This window comes from Xenopus tropicalis, chromosome 1 (genome assembly GCF_000004195.4).
Source record: "Xenopus tropicalis strain Nigerian chromosome 1, UCB_Xtro_10.0, whole genome shotgun sequence".
NCBI classification, from domain to species: domain Eukaryota; kingdom Metazoa; phylum Chordata; class Amphibia; order Anura; family Pipidae; genus Xenopus; species Xenopus tropicalis.
In genome coordinates this window covers 46,236,171-46,256,996 of record NC_030677.2, presented here as the reverse complement: position 1 = coordinate 46,256,996, position 20,826 = coordinate 46,236,171, and the positions used below count along the sequence as shown (strand labels likewise).

Sequence of the window (20,826 nt, the reverse complement as noted above, 5' to 3'; positions counted from 1 at the left end):
TCTTTTCAGACAATTTTGACAAGACAGAGTTTTTGTCAGTTATAATTTCATCCTTGCCCTTCACCGAAGCCCTTTAGCCTCCTTACAAATGACACCATGACATTAGGTCCCATGCTAAGCCTTGGCTTGCACACAAGAAGAGAGCTTGAATGACTGCTTTTCAAGAGCCATTTCATCATTAAAGTTTAATATGGCATGCCAGACAACAGTATGCTGTTATATTTTTTATTATTATGTTTTATCAACACTTAAATTATCTTTTAGAATTTTTATATTTGTACACATTCTGGTAAAAAAGTATTTTGCAATGGCAGAAACCAGATGGGTTGATTGAGGAGGCAGGAAAAGCCCTCTATTGCATTTTTATAGCTTGTACATGCAGCATAAATATTTGTGTGTAGTATCTGCAATTCAACACGCAAGTGACAATCTGTGCTTCTGAAGATGCCCCAGTAGCCCCCCATCTTCTTTTCTGCTAATTCACTGCACTTGCTCTGTGCTTCTTTCAGTTTCTGAGCTTAGGGACCCAGTTACAATATACTGTATATAGAGAATATAAATGTAACAATACAAGGCTGATTAGTAGTTAAAGGACAAGGAAAGGCTAAGTCACTTGGGGGTGCCAAAATGTTAGGCACCCCCAAGTGACTTTAATCGCTTACCTTGTACCCCGGGCTGGTGCCCCTGTTAGGAGAAAACAGCACCAGCCCGGGGTACCTGTAGTGGAGCGCTTCCTCCTTCCTGCTTCATTTTGCCAGGACCCCACGACAGGCGCATGCGCAGTAGAGTGAAAGGCTGACTTCTCTGTTAAAGTTCAGCTTTTTCACTCTACTGCGCATGCGCGCGAGCGAGCAGGAAGAAGGAAGCGCTGCAGCTACCCCGGGCTGGTGCAATTCCCTCCTAACAGGGGCACCAGTCCGGGGTAAAAGGTAGGCGATTTAAGTCACTTGGGGGTGCCTAACATTTTTAGCAGCAGCCTAGAACACACTGAGTATGGGCAGTGTCACTGACACTACTAATAAAATCCAAGATGGGAAGCTCCTGTGCACAACTTTGAATGCTTGCGTCATGAGATGCTAAACCATTAGGCTGACACATATATTTCTAGGTTTTAGTTCTTTTTTTGGATAGAATTACACCAAAACATAAGTGTTCTTTCCAGTATTTAATTCTCCATTGTTTGCACCTTTTTAGCCACAGTTTTTTGTAGACAGACGTGAAATTCACTGAGGCTATTGTATGCTAGATTTCATCCATTACAAACTTTATCCATTTAGAAAATAATTTTTTCACATTGCTGTTTTACTGAGTGGTTAACTGAGCTCTTTTATTCCAAATCAGTTGAGTCAGCCTTTTCTCCTTGGTTTGATTGTATTTAAGCTGTGGTTCAGACCCATGTTTCTGTTATGTACTTGTAATAAACTTTAGTGAATTCTTGATCCTGATACATTCATGCTCCATTTACATGCTCTGTTTAAAGTCACTAGTGCCTTTTGTTTGGCCTGTTCTCACTTTCAAACACGATTCATTGGTATCCACCCAGCTGCTTATTTTCTGCATGGTAGATGGCTGTCACTGGTCAACCTATTATATGGTAAGGGCAATGCACCTAATCAAGTAGCCACTAGGTGTACGCTGACCATGCATTTAAAACAGCCGAAAGGATTTCTTGACATGAATCTTGATAAGATGAAGCAATCATAAAACCACTTTACATTTCTGTACATAACCTTAAGCGCCCCTTTTGGAATGAATCATGTAAGTACAGGAGTGGAGATGGTTATTATGCTTGCTTTATCTTGCTAATATATTCTTCTCCCCTTTGCTAAGGCATGGAGTCTAACAGTTAGGTCTGTATCATTTTTACACAAAGAAATTTGCCTCTTTCCTGTACAGATCCTGGGTACAAGTAACTGTTGAAAAAATCCATAACTATGCCATTCTTTATACAGTGATCGCATTAACTTGTGTCTTGATGGAGAAAAACAATAAGTATGAGAAGGCCATTTTAAGTCTTATTACTGTGTGTTGCTAATGCACATCAAAATGAGGTGCAAAATTGCCCTGCTAAATAAGAATAAGGACACACGCTCTTAACAATACATTTGCTTTCAGTAATTTTGTAATTTTGCTTTGGCCAGTTTGCATAAAAACTTCTACCAATGCATTAGCAAATAATTTCTACCTCAATTCCTGTGCCAATTAACATGCTAGCAAATCAGTGGGAAATGATTTGACCCTTTTACATCTCTGTGCATTCTCAGTGCTTGGAAAAGAAGCATAGAATGCAGAATGTATTGTGGCATTTGTGGCTGGGTTATCACAATGGGTGAGAAGATCTAAAGGTCACATTACACTCTACCTGATCCTTCTGCTCTACTTTTTTCTTATAAAACATTTTTGGTAGCAAAGTAGTTTTTATAGATTTTAGTTTTGACGTTGATTGATTAATACATTTCACTATTCTCCCAGTTCTAATAAATCTCTTTGACAAGAATGAAGATATTGTGACATTATACTATGACCTTCTTTTAGTGACCCCATATGTTCTGTTTATAGGTTTTTACCATAATTAAGCAATGTACTGTCCTTTCCTAGACAAAACTTGGCACTGGTTGTTATGTACCCTCTAAATTCTGTATGAAGTCTAGGGTTTTCATGAAATCTATAGGCTGTTGTTAAATGTTGCTTAAACAGGACTGACAGTCCTTACTTCACTGTTTCTTATGACCTTATGTACTTAAGGAAACTCTTCAACTTTGGAGGTGCCAGTGTATTGCCAAAAAAGATGTTAGCAAGGACAGTCAGAAGTTGCAGACATAACACAGTAAAAAAAAAAAATACACACACTGTCTCTTAAATCTCAAGTTGTCAGCATCTTAACTACAGAGTCTATTTTTAAAATTGTGGAGTCATTGGTACCACACAAGGACAAATTACTAGTGGATTTCCACTCGTCTCAGGAGAACCGTATAAGTCTTGCGATTAATGGAGCAAGGCTGTCGTCTGGGGACTAATTGAAAGCACTAGAGTATAGGAATGGTCTCTTAGGAGAATGCATCCTCTTCTTTACTGCTGCCAGATCTTAGCATCCTTATGCTTTATTAGAGAATTGATGGGCAAAAAGCCTCCTTAGCCATGAATATACAATGGATATATATGAAGTCTTGCTTCTGAGAGAGCATATTTTGTTGCACCCACCTAATCATACACCAGTCTGCTGAGAAGGAAAGAAGCTGCTCTGCTGCTCCGCTTTAATATAATATCATTATTTATGCACTAGTGTATGCAGAGGAAACCATTTCCTGGCTATACCTTCATTTCTTCTGAAACCCCACCCACACAATGTAATTTTAAGTTGGGTCTAGTTCTGTTTCCTATTATTACTGTAAGTGCATTGCATGAACGTGAGTAGTGTTCAGGGAAAGGAGGAGAGGGATGATGATTTGAGGGATTTTAATTTTGACTCGAGTGGGAAGGTTGACTGAGCAAATGGAAAACCTTAATATCTTCCTGGCATATACATTCAATATCTTTTTGCAGGTTTCCAAATTAAATACAGTCTGCTAACTCTAACCTTCAAAACCATTTTTTTTACCAAGCTCTAGTGAATGTTTCTGTAAGGAATTATCCCAAGGCTGGTGCTCTGCTATGTTCCAACCAGTTGCCTTCTGCAATACAGCCACTTGCCTTTATACCTACTATACTCAGGCAGGCTAGAGATTTTGGCTGCATACTTAAAAACGTCCATCAATAGTAGGTTTATCCCAAAAAAAACTTAACATTTTTTGGAAAGAACAGATTCTGTTGAATCCAGAATAGGTAACACTGTCAGTCTACTCCATACTACCTAGTTGCAATGCTTTCCTAAAGTTATTGGTTTTAGGGGTCCACTGAACAGTTTGATACCGAAAGTGTATAGGTGTATGTGGCATTTAGGGGACCCAAGGTGAACATACCCCTTATGATCTATCTTTCCTGTCATTTCCACTTCTGCAAAATCAACACATTTACATCCTTTATGTGGGCTAAAGCTACAATAAAGTATGCTCACCCCAGAAAGCCATTTTTGTGGTTTTTGCCTCAAACCACAATGGGTACACATGTCTTTCTATTCCAAAGTACCAAGCTGCAAAGCTTTCCTAAATTTGCTAATAATGACATTTCCAAAACCATTCTCAAAACCTTTACTTTGAAGCATCTTATTTTCTACAGGTCGTTGAGTAACCATCTAAAACACCATAAATATGAGTTTCAGAGGTCCACTGAACAGTTTGATGCCCACTGTCAAAGCCCATGGCACTTACAGACCCCAAAATATACCTTGTGCATATTCATTTTATGGCTTTCATTTACATAATGCATAAACACACAGCAGTTTTTTAAGTGGGGTAAAAGCTGCAAAAAAAGTAGGGTGACCTCTGAAAGCCATATATCACATTCTGACAAATTCAACATGAGTAAAGACACCTTTTCTACACTAAAGTACCAATCTGCAAAGCTAGCGTTTTTTTTTAATTTTCTGAAAATCGCTTAAAATTGTTGCAATTTGCCACAGAATTTCTTACATATAATGACACATCACCCATTTAATGCCCAATATGCATAGATTTACCAAAGTATTTGATATGAACAGACCACAAATGAAAATTAGTGCATTGTGAATTTTCTCGGCTGCCAACTCTGCTTTGGCAAACAAGACAGCTTGTTCGAGTGTTATGTGTTGTAAGACCCCAAGAAAACCATATATTCTTGGAAAGTAGACATTTTGATTAATCCAACATGAGTAATGATGGTATTTATGACTTTTCTGAAAATTGGCTAAAAATATGGCAATTTGCCACATTTGTCTTGCATAATTTCTTATGTTATGTTATATTATAACAAAGTATGCAGTATGTATGGACCCCAAAAGCAAAATTTCTCGTCTGCCAAATCGGCTTTTAGGAAGGAAAACAGAGAAGTGTTCTGATGTTGCTCTGCCCAGAAGAGATCAGCAGCCCCAGATGCCCTTTCCAAACTCCTACCTGAGCAGAGCAATATCAGAACATATCTCTGTGATGCCATATGCCATAGACAGTCACTATATAGTGGGTTGGTGGGAGGTTGTTTGGGCTCAGTGTACCTGAAATGCAAGGGCCTATTTTGAATCCCAGTCCCAGCAATATTTTCAAGCTTGATGAAGAAACAATCAGCCTGAAACATTGCTGCTTATTGTGGTTTCTTCCAACAGATGGAATAAATGCATTTTAACTTTAACAGGAGTGCTATTTTATTTATTTATTTATTATACATATTCTCTAGAATATATTTGTAGTGTCAACCCATTGGGATAGAAAGTTGGTTGTGCTGCAAATAAACAACTTTAGTGTTTATTATGTTAAAAACACTTTAGAGCAGGCATTCAACAGGTGAGATTCTGTACTTCTGGGGCAGGGCCAGCCAGGTACTTGAATACTTCAGTTATGGGTGGTATTAGCAGGACCAATCCCTTCTGCTGTTAGACTATACAAAGAAATTCTATATTACTCTGCCAACATAGGTATTCCCACTGTAGAGGAATGCTAGGGCATCGTTAAATATTAGGTGAGTTTCTACTTTTCACTGTAGCTATGATAACCCATCTTCATGCAAAGAAAAGAAGGATTAAACCATCCCAAACTGTAGAATTTGGACTTATATGGTTCGCTGCTCTATATTGCTTACTGCTGGGACTTAGCACTTGTATGGGAAAACCTAATAAAAGGTTCTAAATTTGCTACTGGTCCAATCTCCTATAGCAATCAAAGGAAGACGTTACAAAAACTGTATTTCTTCAGGAAACAAACATGAAATGCACCATGTATATATCTGGGGTAAATGAAAAATATACAGGGAAACAGAAACTTATTTTATGTTTTGCCACCTATTTATAAACACAGGCATAGCTCATTTTAGTAGGGACATAGTTACTGATTGTGTCTGATTTCCAGGGATAGTATTTGGACTTGGAATTTAAGTCATAACAGGATTCTGGGAAGAAATTCCTTTATTTGGAATTGGACTTGTAGTACATGATTTGATATAGATGCTTTTTATATGGTAGAAAGCTAAACTTATCTTATATTTATTGCTACTGGAGGGGCTGCTATTTGCTGCAAGTGACATGAGAATCTCATCAACCATCCTGATTTTAGTTAGGAATCTCTGAATTTGCAAAGGTGAAAGATGACAATCAGCACCTGTTTAGCAATGCTGACTATATTAGGCTTTTTTTTTTTTTACATGAATAAAACACTATAGACATTTTGGAATGTTAAATACCTGTGCAGTTCAAATGGCAAAATCTCCTGGGTTGACCTTGGACAACTTATTTTTATTTCTCTGCTGTAAGCTTCTTTGCCTTTTAATATTTGCAACTGATTGCGAGGTTAGCAGTGGGACAGAGCACTTAGCTTTTCTGTGCAGCAGAATGAGAAGCAGCTGGTTACACGTGTTGCTCTAGGCATTTGCAGCATTTCAAGGAAGTATTTCAGAGTTGCAGAGCTCCATATGGTCATCAAGGAAAATCCATTTTAATATATAAGCACTTATTTTGTCAAAATGTGTTGGGTTTTTTTTGTAATATAAACCATGCACACACCATAAGTGTATATGGGGCTGTGTAAATAGTTTTAATATGTAGTATATATAGTAATTATTTCTGAAATATAAAGGGACCAGTATAAGATTTATAAGGATTTTTAAAACAATATTTGGTATGTTTTTTTTTTTTCTTGCTGAGCTAAAACCATAGGTTTGAGACAGGCATAATTGATTAGCGCTCATTCTGTCAAATACCGCACAAAAATAGTCTTTTGTGACTAAAGGTAAGGTGCAAACGCAGCAAGACAAGTGCTTTTCAAATAAGCACTGAGAAGCACAATTTTGCACCTACGAAGTACTCTGGCACTTGGGGTTGGGGTTTATTTAAATGACGCCTAAGTAATATAGAACTTCTGTACATCCCTTCTACATTTACAAATATGGATGAAATTAATCAAAGGTGTACAAATTGTCACTTCTATTAATCAGAGCAAAATGTAACTCTTCTTTCCTGTAGTGGAATCTGTATTTTTATTCCGAGAATGATAGTGGTTTGTTTCTCTCAGAGCAGTGGTAACCAGCTCTGTTGTGTAATAATAGATCCTTCCTTGAGTAAATGTGAAAGTATCCATTGTCCTTGTTGGGCTCCTTTCTAGAACAGTTGCTTTTCTGTACTCTCGAGTGTCTTACTGGATTTAAGAAAATGAAGAGTTATTTCTATTGCAGCTGATTTCTGACTGCTGGTACTATGTATATGATACACAAGCTGTATGAATTTTCTGGAAAAAGCATAATAAATTAGCCCTATAAAGGAGGGCTGAGCTAAGCTGGCCCTCAAACCCCACAGCAGTGCACGTTATTTCCTGTCTGTGTTTCCTTTAGCTCTGGGGCTAGGGATTTTCTTGACCAAGTGTTGCTCACTACAACTTCCTTTATCTTCAGCTTGAGGGCAGCAGGGAAGGAACAGGTTCACCATAATATATGATATGAATTTTCAAAATTCCTTTGATACTTGTATGACAAGAAGTCCCCATTAAAAGAAGACTTGCTGTTTGTAAGTAGCAGGGCATGACATTGAGTCAGAAAGTTGTTGTTCATAAAGCATTGTTGGGTACTATACTATATCTACATATCAATTTTCTTTATGCTACTAAAATGTTTAAGCCATGCCTGAGTTATTTCTCTTCCAGTTTAGAAACTGCAATAAGTGTCTCGGCTCTGAAATGCCTTCATCCTTTTTATGGCAAAGGAAACTCCGGGAGTGCATTTTACAGGCTTTGTATTCTGCTGTATTAACTCAGTGGTAAATCTGTCATTTTGTTTTCTGTCCATTTCTGCTTGACCACTGATAAATCAGTCGCTGAATACGGGAAAATTCTGAAAGTACTTAGAACACTAGACAAATATAGCAGCATATGTCTTGGTCTCGGGCAGCTAAAAGCAAATTGCATACACTTTCCTGATGCTCAGGCAGGATCTTTCAGATTTTGTCTCTTGAACTTTTATATCAACATTACTGCTCTTATCACCATTGTAGCTGTCATTCTTCTGATTTTTACCCTGACTAGCTTTCTTTTATCTGTGGAATTCTGGGAAGTGACTGTGTTTTAGCAAATGCTCCCCTCCATGCAGCCTGCAAAGATACAGAAGTAGGCTGCCTCTTCTCCACAAGTGTTTTCTCCCACTAAAGTCTTTTCATCCCACCTGTTATTTTTTCTCAGTTATATCTACACAATATTTGTATGTGCCTGATTAATTCTTGCCTACACCCATATGAGTTTTAGCCCTTTTTTTGTCTCATTGAGACTCATGCGTAGGATTTAAGATTAATAATTTGCGGTTAGGATTCCGCGACAGAAGTGCCGGCACAAATGAAGCATGATTGCAAAATACTTCATATAAATAAGTCATTGTTAGGAGCAGTTCGAAAGTTTGTCTTGGCTGTGCGTGCAGCATTCATTAAATTGTTTGTTAAATAATGTATTCAGATTAAGTAGTGTTTCCCAGCTTCTCCGTCAACCATTATGTGTTCTAGTAAATTAAAGAGAGAGAACCTTTGTCAGAGTTATAATACTCAAACTGACATCTAATTCCCCTAGACAATAATTCTTTCTCTAAGTCTTTCCAGTCTTTCCATTTATTGATTCTTTTGTAGTCCTTTTCCATTGAATCTGTTATAACTATTACCAGTTAAAAGTGTGAAGTTTACCACGTTTGACCCTTCATTATACTGTAAATGAATGCTTTCTGGTATAAAATGTGGCGTTCAAGCCCCAGCTGTAAGTGAATGCATTATGTGAAATAAAATGGTTAATGGAATTGAAAAGCAAAGCCAATACTTTTTTTGTTGTTTCCTTTAAACTGAAGGTAAAGAACGTAGGACAGAACATTGAGTACAACTTTTTATTCTGTATCAGCAGGTTTAACTGTAGGTGTTGCTATGGTCAACTCAGTGTGTGTGCTGAATTCATGTTCATGCACAGATCTTAGCACCCAATATCTGGTTACACAATCAATCAAGACTCTAGCTAACAACTTTTGCTAAAAAAATAAAAGCACTAAATCATAATTTTAGAGGTTAGTTGGAGGACATTACTTTTAACCTCATTAATACCTATTCAATGGGTAGGAAAAGACATATTGCTTACTCCATATTGGCTTTTTTTAAAAGGACATCAAATGCCATCCTGTGTGGTTTGGCCCTCAAGTCATGGTACAAAACCACCTGCTGCATAGAGAATGTGTGTAATGCTGCTCTTCTGGTCAAGGGGAAGAAGAATATGACCAGATGGGCAGGCATACTTTGCACAAAAACATGTTTTTTTTTTGCATAAGATAAAAAGCTTAACTGAATCCAAAGAACAACTGGAAATAATAATAAACAGGAGCAATGTTTTAGTAACTTGGCCGATTTTAATCCCTAGTTAATTTTGCTATGTGGTACCAGAAAGAATGGGGGAGATTTACTAATCCACGAACGGACCGAAATCGCCCGAATGTGTTTTTTCGTAGTGCTCGGTATTTTTTGCGGCTTTTTTGACGCCGCAATTTTTCGTATGTCCCGCAATTTTTTTCATCGCCGTTGCAACTTTTTCGTATATTTTCCGCGACTTTTTCGGCGCCGTCACGAAAAAATCGGATTGGTTTTTCCGTCGTTTACTACCGATCAATACGAAAAAATGGAGAAGGCGACAAAAAAGACGTGCAAAATACGATAAAGTCGCGACGGCGATGAAAAAGTCGCGACAAATAGAAAAAATCGTGACAGTGACGAAAAAGTTGCAAAATTTTCGTTTCCAGTACGATTTTTTTGTGGATTAGTAAATCTGCCCCAATGTGTCCAATGAGGCAAGTAATAGGACAGGCCTTATATCCTTTTTTATTTCAATATGCAGAGAAGAAATGTGCTGCAATGAGATAGAGCTTGAATTAAACTATACCCTCAGAATGAATACTTAACCAACAGATGGTTTTTATCATATTGGGGGCCTATTAAAGAATCTTACCAAACTGAAAAATATATATTGGTAGACATATTTTCCCTTGAGCCACCATTTTGTGATGGGCTGTGTGCTCCCTCAGAGATCACAGAGACAAAACGTTGACCATTAATTGTGCAATGTATTTTATAGAGACATTGTTAAGGGGTATAGGTTTAATACCTTTTAGTACCTGAGTGAAGGTAAACACTCTGTAGAGAAAAAGAATTAATTCTCCCACGCATTACAGTGTGTGTATTCAGTAACATGCAATGTACTCATATTTTCTGTACTGAAAGAGATGGCAAAATAATATTTCAAAATGTTTCTTATAAATTTTCCTTTGTATCAACCCTCATGGACTCCTTGCTAAGGAGGTCTGTGCAGCACAAGGTGGTTTAGGAAAAGCTTTTATCTTCTCCTGTAGGCTATAATCTCTCTCGTGTATCTCTGGAGCACTGCAGAAGAGAGCTGGGGGATAGCTTTTAACTGAGCCATTGAGGCAGCCAGCACCTTAACAATACTAAACTAACTAAACCTGTTTATTGAGTCGCGTTAAGAGAAAGTATCTTACACACTGTGTATTCTTTTGTCCCTTCTTATAAATGAAAAGAAAGATGATGTGATTTTGATTAGGTTCACATAGAAAATACATTCTCGCTAGTAGCACTGGGAGTTCCAGCTGAATGACAGAATATAGCTGGAAGCATGTTAAGTGGTGCAAGACCATCTGTACATGTTAGCAGTGCAGTAATTCCTAACACCGTGGTGACAGATGAGGTGCCAGTCGAAGCTGCAGGTCAAGGATGGATGAACTGAGGAAATTTTCCTGTGTGGGTTGTTGTATTGGTGTTCATCTGCATGGACATGTAAATGAGGTTACAGATGTACTTGATCTGTGCCTGAGGCGGGCACTTGTCAATTTCCCCACAAATTAGCATCTGCTAATTTTATACTTCTTTGTATCCCACTGTGAGTGCACAGATCTTACTTCAGCCACAACTAACCTAAACCGGAGGGATGCCCCTCCTTGGCACTATATCTGAGCTTGAACTACAGTTCCCACAGTTCCCACTGACCTTTGCTGGGAGTTTCAGTTGTAATCACATATTAGACAAAAAACTAGTGACAGTGTATCATTCAGTCTGATTATATTTTAGAAACAAAGATTTTTTTTTTTTCCTATTTGCAGATGTATCTGCCAGATATAATATATTCCTTATATATTCTTATTGATCAGCCACACAGAATTGCCAGATTTCATAAGTTAATATTGTTGTTGACCTGTCTTTTATGCTTTTAATCTGTATTTCGCCTGGGGGGATGTGGAATATTGTTCACAACAGCTGTCAGTTGAAGAGTTTGACAGTTCTTTTGCTTTTCACTCTCCTGTCTTCCAGTATGACAACGGCGTATCCATCCCACCTTTTTCTGCCTTTTCTTTGTCAATCACTTCACTCCTTGCACTTAGAAATTTCACCTTTTTCTCTTTATTTTTTTGCTTTCTTCCACACCATGGTAGGAAATGATCAAGTACTGGCAAATGGTATCTGTCGTGGCTTGGTAGGCTCCATCGGGGATTAGAGACTCGCTGAAGAGCAGGCAGTCTGCCATCATGTCTTACCTGTTCTTTAAAATATGTTTTTCTTACCCAATCCTTTTCATATGATCTCTATTAATTATCCACTTCTCCAACTATTTGATAACAAGGACAGGAAACCTGCAATATATTATTGTTTTTGGCTTGTATAATTGAAGTATTGCATGATATAGCTTTGGGTCAAGTGAGTGTATGTCAGTTGGAGACAGAGGGAGGAACAGGCCCTGTGAAATAATGCCAGAATTGCTATCTCACATCAGAACACTTCCACTTATCATACTCAAAATATGCAATGTCAGGTGAATAGATGTAAATGGAAGTCACCACATATTAAACACAATTAGATGGAGAGGGTTCTGCTCATCTTTTTGAATTGTTACCGTTGAGAACAACCATAGAAAGGATAGAAAAGTAAGCTTTTCTATTCAATGGGATCATTTTAGTATAATATAAATAATGTTCTATTCCATAAGCCATAAAGGGATTGTTTACCTTTAAACTACTATGATGTATACATTTATTCTAAGAGTATTTGCAAGTGGTTTTCATTGTTTTTCTTTTTTGCGTTTCTATGGTTTTTAAATGATTTAGCCTTTGGTTTGGCAGCTCTCCAGTTTGGAATTTCAGCACTATTTGGTTGCTAGGGTCCTGCTTAACTTAGCAACCAGGTAGTGGTTTGAGTAAGAAAATGGAAGATGAATAGGAGAGGGCCTTTATAGTAAGAGAAGTAATGAAAGTATTAATAATACAACTGTGGCCATGCAAGGCACTAGTTTTTTTGGCTGCTGTAGTTAGTGGCCCCTTATCTGACAGCTAAAAAGAGACAGAAGACATAAATAATAATATAAATAAATAAAAAAAACCATTGAAAATAAAAAAAAATGACCAGTTGGAGAGTATTTAAGAATAGGACATTCTTTATCATATTGAAAGTTAATGTAAAGGTGAACTACCCCTATTATTAATTTTTATTTATATTAATGTTTTATTTTATTTTTATTTATTAAAATTATTTAATAGTTGTTGAATTATTTGCCACCTCGTCTCTTTTCAGCTTTCAAATGGGTGTCACTGATTTGGCAGCGAAAATTGTATTGCTCTGTGAGGGTACATTTTTGCTTTTGTCACCTTATATTATTTATGTATTTATTCAGGCCTTCTTCATTTTCCACTCTCTCATTCAAACCGCAGTCTGGTTGCTAAGGTGAATTGGACTCTAGAGACAGATAGCTGCTGAAATTCTAAATTGGAGAGCAGCAAAATAAAGCTAAATAATTAAAAATAAAGACCAACTGCAACCTGCCTCCTATATAATATGGTACTATACTATATGAATAGATGCTAAAAGTTAATGTAAAGGTTAATTACCCCTTTAAGATCCATAAAAACACCTTTACAGAGAATGTGTAGAGAAGGACATTCTGTGCACTGAAAGGTTTGTAATAATAATCCCTCCTTAGTGTGGGTAACATTTCCTGCATTTCTTCTCTAGTTAAATCTCGTGTTTCATTCAGTTAAAGGCTAAGATACTGAAGTCATTAGTACAACATGCATTGGCGATAATGATTATGTCGGCGTCGCAGGTTATTGTATAGGCTATTTATCTCTTGCTTTTTTGTTTATACAGCGCATCTGCTCCTGCACGTCCTGGAAACTGACATTCATTGTCTGAAGAGCTTCTGGTAATATATTTTATTTTTCTCTTATCTTACTACTTGTTTCTGTGGAAGTTCTCCTGTCTGTTTATTCTTGGAACTCTTTTTGCCACAGTGAAATAATCTATAAAGAGAGTCGACCAAAGTTAAGGAAAGGGTCATGTTATGTGCTGCTTTTTCTTGCTGTGACCCTTGTAAGTAACACTTGTTCTGGTGATTACTCAGCTGCCATGTTGCTTTTTTTATGGGAGTTAAAATATGTCTCTCTGACCCATGCCTAAGGGTAAATGGCATACAAGCAATGTTATTGTATTTATCTCAGAAAACACACAGACCACATCAGAAGTTCTTTACATCACTTCACATTAGAAACAAAGGAAATATTGGTGCTTATGCCAAAAATTAACCAGTGTTTTAGAGCTTTAAGGTCCCTTTGTCAGCCTGATAAAGGGACCTTAGAGCTCCAAAAGCTTGCAATGTGTTTGTATTGTTAGCCTTTATAGGTATCATTTCTACAATACTTTTTTGGATTTGTTTTTTTCATTTATTATTTTTGCCACTGGCACACACGGTACCACAGGTTTTGTTTTGTGCTTTTTATACTGTATTTGCTCAAAAAGTCTTTCCACCTTCTGTAATTTTCAGACTACTAATTGTCTAGAAACACTTATGATGCGACACTAATTCATATGCTAAAGTCTAATGCAGAATAAAATAGATAGAAATAAAGGTCCATTGCATTCACTGACTGGGCATTAATATAAGTGGAATATTCTTGTATTTTTAGATAATGTTACATTCTCATTGATACAGTCTAGGAAGGGATAGTTCACTGGAAGTTTAACCAGTGCAGTAAGCATAAAAACATGGGGTTTCTTTGGCACATATTATTAAGAAAACATCAAAATCTATTTTACATTTTGAAAGAATATGGATAAGCAAAGCAATTATGTTTCATGGGTCTTAGAAGTCTGCTACATATAAGAAAACAGATACATATTCTGCAGGAGTAAATGGGAAAAGTGTATTTTTGGTTTAAAGCAAATATTCTGCATTAATCAACCAAGATAAGGTGGCATGCCTCCCAACAGTCCCTAAATTGAGGGCCTAAAAGAAACATGGGCAATCTGAACGTTTGTAGTATATGTAATGGCATATCCTTGTTAAAGCCCCCCTTTTTTTATTTAAGCAAACAAATCATAATACATATGTATTACATTTTATAATGATTGGACAGTTGTAGGCCATTACATGTATCTACCAACTTTGTGTATTGTTATGTAATTTCATGGAAAATAGTGTCAAAAATGAATTCTTTCAACTTCATTTTTTAAAAACATTTTGGCATTTTGTTTCACAGTACCTATGGCAACATTCGTAGTCTTTCCATCTGCTTTTTTTGGTGGAAATGAAAGAGTCTCTCTCTTTACCACTAGAGGCGATGCAGGCTAGGTGGAAAAAATCTTATGGATAATAAAAACACCCCTCCCAGTATCAGTGGTAACAATTAGAACTAACTGCTGGAACTAACTGCTGCATATCTGTTTACATTCAACTTAACTGACAATGAATTCCAGTGAAACCCTCCTTTTCTCAGAGGGCCCCACAGTATAGAGGACTTGCAGCGTGGTTAAATATTGTTCTTAAACTTACAACGTTTTTCTCTTGCCATGTTAATGCTGTTTTCATTACCAAGCACAGTCAATACCAAAGTGCAGTTTCGGATTCTCATAGACCTCTGATGTGGCTAAATCAAGTTGATGCAATTTGTGTCTCATTGATTTTTAAAGTGTATTTAAAATTCATGTTTTAATCCCTTTGGGGCAAAATAGGCTTCGAAAATAGGGCTGCTGTACCAAAGAGACAGGCTAAAATACTTACTACTTCATTTAATAAACAGAACAGGGTTTGTCTTTAGCAAGTACATAGATCTTCCATCACCTGTATCCTACAGAGCAGGAATCACTTTGTTCAGGTAGCAGTGCCTCCTGCCAGTCATAGCCAAAGTAAAGATGAGATTCCTGCATAGAATTAGTGGAGGCTTGTAAAAGAAATAGTTTGATTGGTAGAGGGAATACATAAAACATAAGACTGATTTATTCTTTAAACATAAACTTATCACGTATTCTTTCTAATAGTATTAGTAATAACAATTATTGTTGTTATCATTAACAAGCATTATACAGCACCAACATATTCTATACATCATGCATACAAATTTACTTGCAAATACTGGAGGATACATTAGCTAAAGAGAGCTCTGCTTATCAGAGCTTACAATCTAGAGGAGGGGGTGTGAACAAGATGCGGGGATAAATAATTGCAGTATATCAGTATATGAACCAGCCTCTAAAGCCATTGTTCTAATGTCTCCAAAGGTTTTTTTTCCTGCATTGCTCCTCCATTTTATTGTCACCCCATGAAAGTAAAGTTAAAGCTTCCTCAAAATAGGTTCTCTAAACCAAGTGCTTAATGGCCTTGTTGATGGCTGCTAAGTTGCTCAGAGGCTATCCTATTAAGTACTTATGATCAGTATCCAGCAGCGTAAATTAAGAAAACTGTGAGCTTGCTATTATTTTGGGACTTTAATTCTCTGCCTCTTGAAATTACACAAAAAAAAAAAATCCAGACAATACATATTATTTTACTGTTGTGGGGGGTGTTTATTTATGCTTAATGGTTTTGTGAAGGCATAACTAGTTTACTGCTAGTTATTTTTTGCCAGTGCAGCTGTGGTAGCTTGGCAAACAGAAACCTGGAGTATTATATAAGGACCATCCCTTTCCCAAATTCACAACTAGTGCTAGTGGAGAGAACACCCACTGCAGTGTCAACTGTCTTTTTCATTCCTTTGTTGTCATATATGTCTCTACAAATCTACATGCCTTTATTATGTGTCTGTGTTTATGCATTCTATGTTTATGTTCTGAATTATTGATAAACTGAATATTTGGTTAGAGCTCTACCCTTAACACCAAGGCATAAATCTGCCTACCTGCATAAAGCTAGGTCTCCGTACAGATCAACTAGAAACCGTTTACGAAAAAAGTGTGTGTTCCGAGATATCCTGCTTTATGTGTGGTTTTGATTAAAATCAGTAGCTCCTCAACGGCATAGATAATGCACCAAGCAACACCAGGTTCAGTGTCTGACCTGGTCCTCTACCCCTTTGTTTCACTATATGCAGAATTAGTTTCTAATGCGCCCCTTCTATGGCGTAGAGCATTGTGGAAGATGTTGGTGCTGTATGAATAAATTCTTAATTAGGTAATTGTAATTATACTGAATAAAAGGTCAAGAACTTAAGTAGCTCTGTAATTATTTATTTTAACTGTGAATTCAAATAATTACATATTACAAACTGTACATTTTATTTTCTTAATTAAAGCAAAATCTGCATATAGAAACTGCTTGGATGTGTGAATTCAGCTGCCTTGATCAGGGCTTCTGTCTGCTGGCAGCAGAGTTCAGTTTATCAGTCTTTTTTTATTGCAAAAGTTTATTTAAAAAAAAAAAAAAAAAAACCTCTGTAGAGAAGCCTGAAACTATAGTGTGTTCATCAGGGGAAGGACCATCTGTTCTAAGAGTTCTAGCATTTATCTGGCACAATATAACTATATTCCCCCTACATTACACACTCACAGTACTGAAAAGCCACAGGTTAGATTAACTCTGGATTAGCAGGATCTGTAGAGATGTAGTTATTAAAACTGAAAATTGAGACTACCTAAACACGAAACAGAGTTCCTGATAAACAAATTGCAGTGTTTGAAATGTCTATGAATGAAAAATAATCCCTTACCACCACAAATTAGAAACATAAAACAGGGTGTCATAAAGGAAGCCATCTTTTCCAAAACACGTAGATGGTGTTCATAACAAGCGGCAAACTCTCTTTGCACTTAATGTCAAAAGAAAAAGTACCTCTTTCTATAGAATGTTCTTGCTGATGGACAAACCATCAGTTAATTATTTAACATTATAAGCTATATTCAACAAACTTAATAAATCCATCTCTGTTTTCCTTGCTTTATAATGTAGTCTTCCATCCAGCTGCACAATGAGCAGAAGAAACGTGCTATTGTTGGGCCAATTGCCCATATCTTTGACCAGTGGCCAACCTTTCACACAGACTGCAACAGAACAGCACTACCAGTTCACATATATTCTTTAGAAACATTGATGTTTTAAGTAGGATAACTTTTTAATGAAGCATCTCTCAGACCTTGTCTCAATCAGCAGACAGGGAGAAAACTATATATAGGTTTTTGTTTTTTTTTTCCTTTTTAGATTATTTTGGAGATCAAGCAGATAGTTGTCAAAGCAAAATAAGTACTAATCATCTTTATATTTTATCTATTGCTAACAGTTTGCAGCCAGGGGATGTTAGTCTCTGTACAGTAGAACCAAGCTTCCAACCTTTCGGATCTCTAGTTTGATCATTCATCTTTGGCTAGCAGCTTGCATCATTAATGTTATGCTCTCATAGGCTAAAGCGAAAGCATACCTCCATGCTCAGTGTGGATGAAGCAAGGGCACACATGAGCCAGCATTTGGATTGCTTGCCTTTCCATTGATCATTCAGTCCAAACACATCCTGCCTCAAGCAAGAAATCAGGATTGACGGAACTGTGGGATGAGTTCCAAATCAAATAACATAATAACCATTGTGTTGTTAAGTACAGGGTTTGGGCTAAATGTATTATTTACTATGTGCGTGGGGCTATGCCATAGCGAGATACACATACATTGTAAATAAAATATTTAGCCCAAGCACTCTTTATTATGTATATATATCTATGCCATAGTAAATAAAATGAAATATACAGTTTTGCCTCTGTCAAAATAAGATGTAAGTTTGTATTGGATGTGAAAAATTCATGTATCTTGCTTCTGAAGCAGCAGTACTGTTGTATTGTGCAATTGTGCAGAAGCTGTTCTCCTGTGTCGATTGTACATATACCACTTTATTTTTACTACTTATTACACATTGGATTTCAGTTTCAAAAACTGATTACTTGGTTAAAAAATCCTTAAGAAATAAGAATATCACCTAATTCTAGGTTAGGTTTTTAAAGATTTCTATTTTTGTCTAGGATTTTAGCTGCCTGAGAATTCTAAAAATCCAAAGTGTGCATATTTCTATTCATTTTGCATGTGTAATAGCTTTCAAGGCCACCCTGAGAAACTCTCATTCCTTTCTCTTTGCTTTTTTCTAAAATACTCACTGTCTGCATAGGAGTCCGTGGGGCAATTTTTCTTCTGAACCTTTACGCTAATGGCTCTTTTCTAGTCACAAGACAACAGAAGTTACAAATTCTTTTTCAGTAGGTCATCTGTCTTGTAATTGTAGTTATCAATCGTGGTAATCCTCTACTGAATACTTGGGGTTTAAAGGGCCAACCTTGAAATGCATAACTTTCAAATTCTGCTGCAAACATGCAAATGTATGGTTGTTATCCTTGCAAAGGAACAGCAAATAATGTTACGTTAACAGGCACAACATGTCATTCAAACTGAATTAGGGAAGGTTGGTGGTTGGGTGTCATTTATCATGAACCTAACACAGTGCACCATATTGTGCATCAGGTTAGCCTTCAGTAGTCCAGGTAAAGCACCTATTAATTTTCTGGTGAATAACTTTATCCTCTTGTATTTAAAGGTGCTCCATTGAAAGGCTTGATATTGTGGTGTTTGTGTGCTGCCTTCACTTGTGTACCTCCCTGCTTATGGTAGGGCTTTTTACATGCAACTTCATAATGTTGCATCTGTTCTGTGTAGGGTCTACAGGTAGGGCGCTTATAAATGGACTGCAAATGATGCATTCACACGTGGAAATGCTTTGTATACTGTCATTAAGATATTTGACTATAGTGTACTTTAATGAAGATGACTTATTGTGTGCACAAAACATTACTTTTCTGTATATACATTCGTGTGATCTGGTCTTTTATTGGCAGCAGTGCTTTATCTACTTGTAAATAGTTCTCCTCAAGTGGGGACCCCATTATTCCTTCATTGTTCCGGTCCTTCTTTCCTTTAATACTGGCGACCCTGTCCTTTTACAATAGTATTATTATGATTCTTTTTTTTTTTTTTTCTTCATCTAAGCAGTACTATGGCATACCAGAATCTTTTGCTGATAATCACATCCACTTGAATCAATAAAGAAGCGCAGATTGGCTGACAGTTAGCTATGTGTTTTTTCATCTACAGTGATGAGCAATGCATGTCTGTATAATCTATGCCAGGCGTACACCTGAATAACTTAGTGTAGCTTTGAAAGTGCTGCAGCTCATAATGTACAATGTTATTGTTCTGCCACATTGATTAATGTCTCGTTATGAAATCTTCTTTTTATAACAATACCTGTGGAAGCGTTCTCATCCAATTAGGCAGGTTTTTTTTGTTGTTGAAGAACATTTCACCATAGATCTGTGAGGCACTTTTTGTGTTTGTGATGCTTTCCAGCATGTCAATGTCCATTCCTAACAATACAAGATAAACACCATAATTGGTCGCCTGTTCTAAATCATAACCTCTTCCCTGTTCAGAGTAGTTTCAGTGCTTTGTGCCAAGCATATTTGGAGATTTGTGCTCAGTCTTATTTTAATATCAATTCATTGCAGAAATAAGCCCATTATCAGCGCTTGGTTAGTAGAAGCAAGAAGTCAAAAACCTTTAAAGGTTAAATGCAATTAGACTTTTGTACATGGGTTGTTTCTCACATATGTCTGTACAAGGAAATGGTTGGTATAATCTTCTCAAGAAGAAAATGTGCATCTTTAGGCTTTTCACATTTAACTAAAATTAATTTTAATGAATGTTGGCATAGGAAGCTATAAAACACAGCCCATCAATAAGGTACCCGGTGTCTTCTTGAACACTGCAATTGATGAATAAAATGTTTTTTCTTGTCCTGGTGATGTCGTAATTACTGAGAAAATTCATTTTTAAACACTGATTGCCCCGGAATGTCTAGATTACATGCTAACAGAGGGGGGACCAATTTTAAGTGTTCAGGAGTGGCAATATTTTTGCTACGTTTAGAAGGAGACCGAAACATTGGCCTATATATATCATATATAAATCCTGCATGTAGTTGCGGTCTACAGTAAAAAATTGAGTTCCTTCCTATGCATGTCCTACAAAGGAAATTCAGAATTACTAACTTCTTTATGTATTCTTTGTCTTTAGTAGTAAAATTATACTCCAGCAAACTATTAAATCATTGACTTTCATTCAAAAAGATGAATGGAAAGGCACTTTTACAAGATATAATGCTTTAGACAATGAACTTAACTACAGATGCTTAATCCACCATTTTAACACACATAAAGATAGAAAAACAAAAGATTTAATACAGTTAGAAGTGCATATTTAACAGACATCCCTCTGTTTAAATGACCTGCAATATAGCTATAACAAGCTAAAATATTTAAATAAGTAATGCATTTAAGGTAAACACTACCTAAATATACATAATGAATAAAAATAAATTCTAAGCAACTTACCAATACAAAGTAAT

The 20,826-nt window shown here is 36.6% G+C and overlaps 1 protein-coding gene across 6 annotated transcripts in view; it reads left to right on the top strand.

The window, feature by feature from the left end:
• tenm3 (teneurin transmembrane protein 3) overlaps window positions 1–20,826 on the top strand; it is a 580,699-nt gene that overhangs the window by 29,435 nt on the left and 530,438 nt on the right. For all 6 annotated transcript variants that reach the window (XM_031895448.1, XM_031895444.1, XM_031895443.1 and 3 more), the window contains exon 2: window positions 13,271–13,325. The gene's annotated coding sequence lies outside the window, so the exon portion shown is untranslated. The remainder of the gene's footprint in view (window positions 1–13,270; window positions 13,326–20,826) is intronic.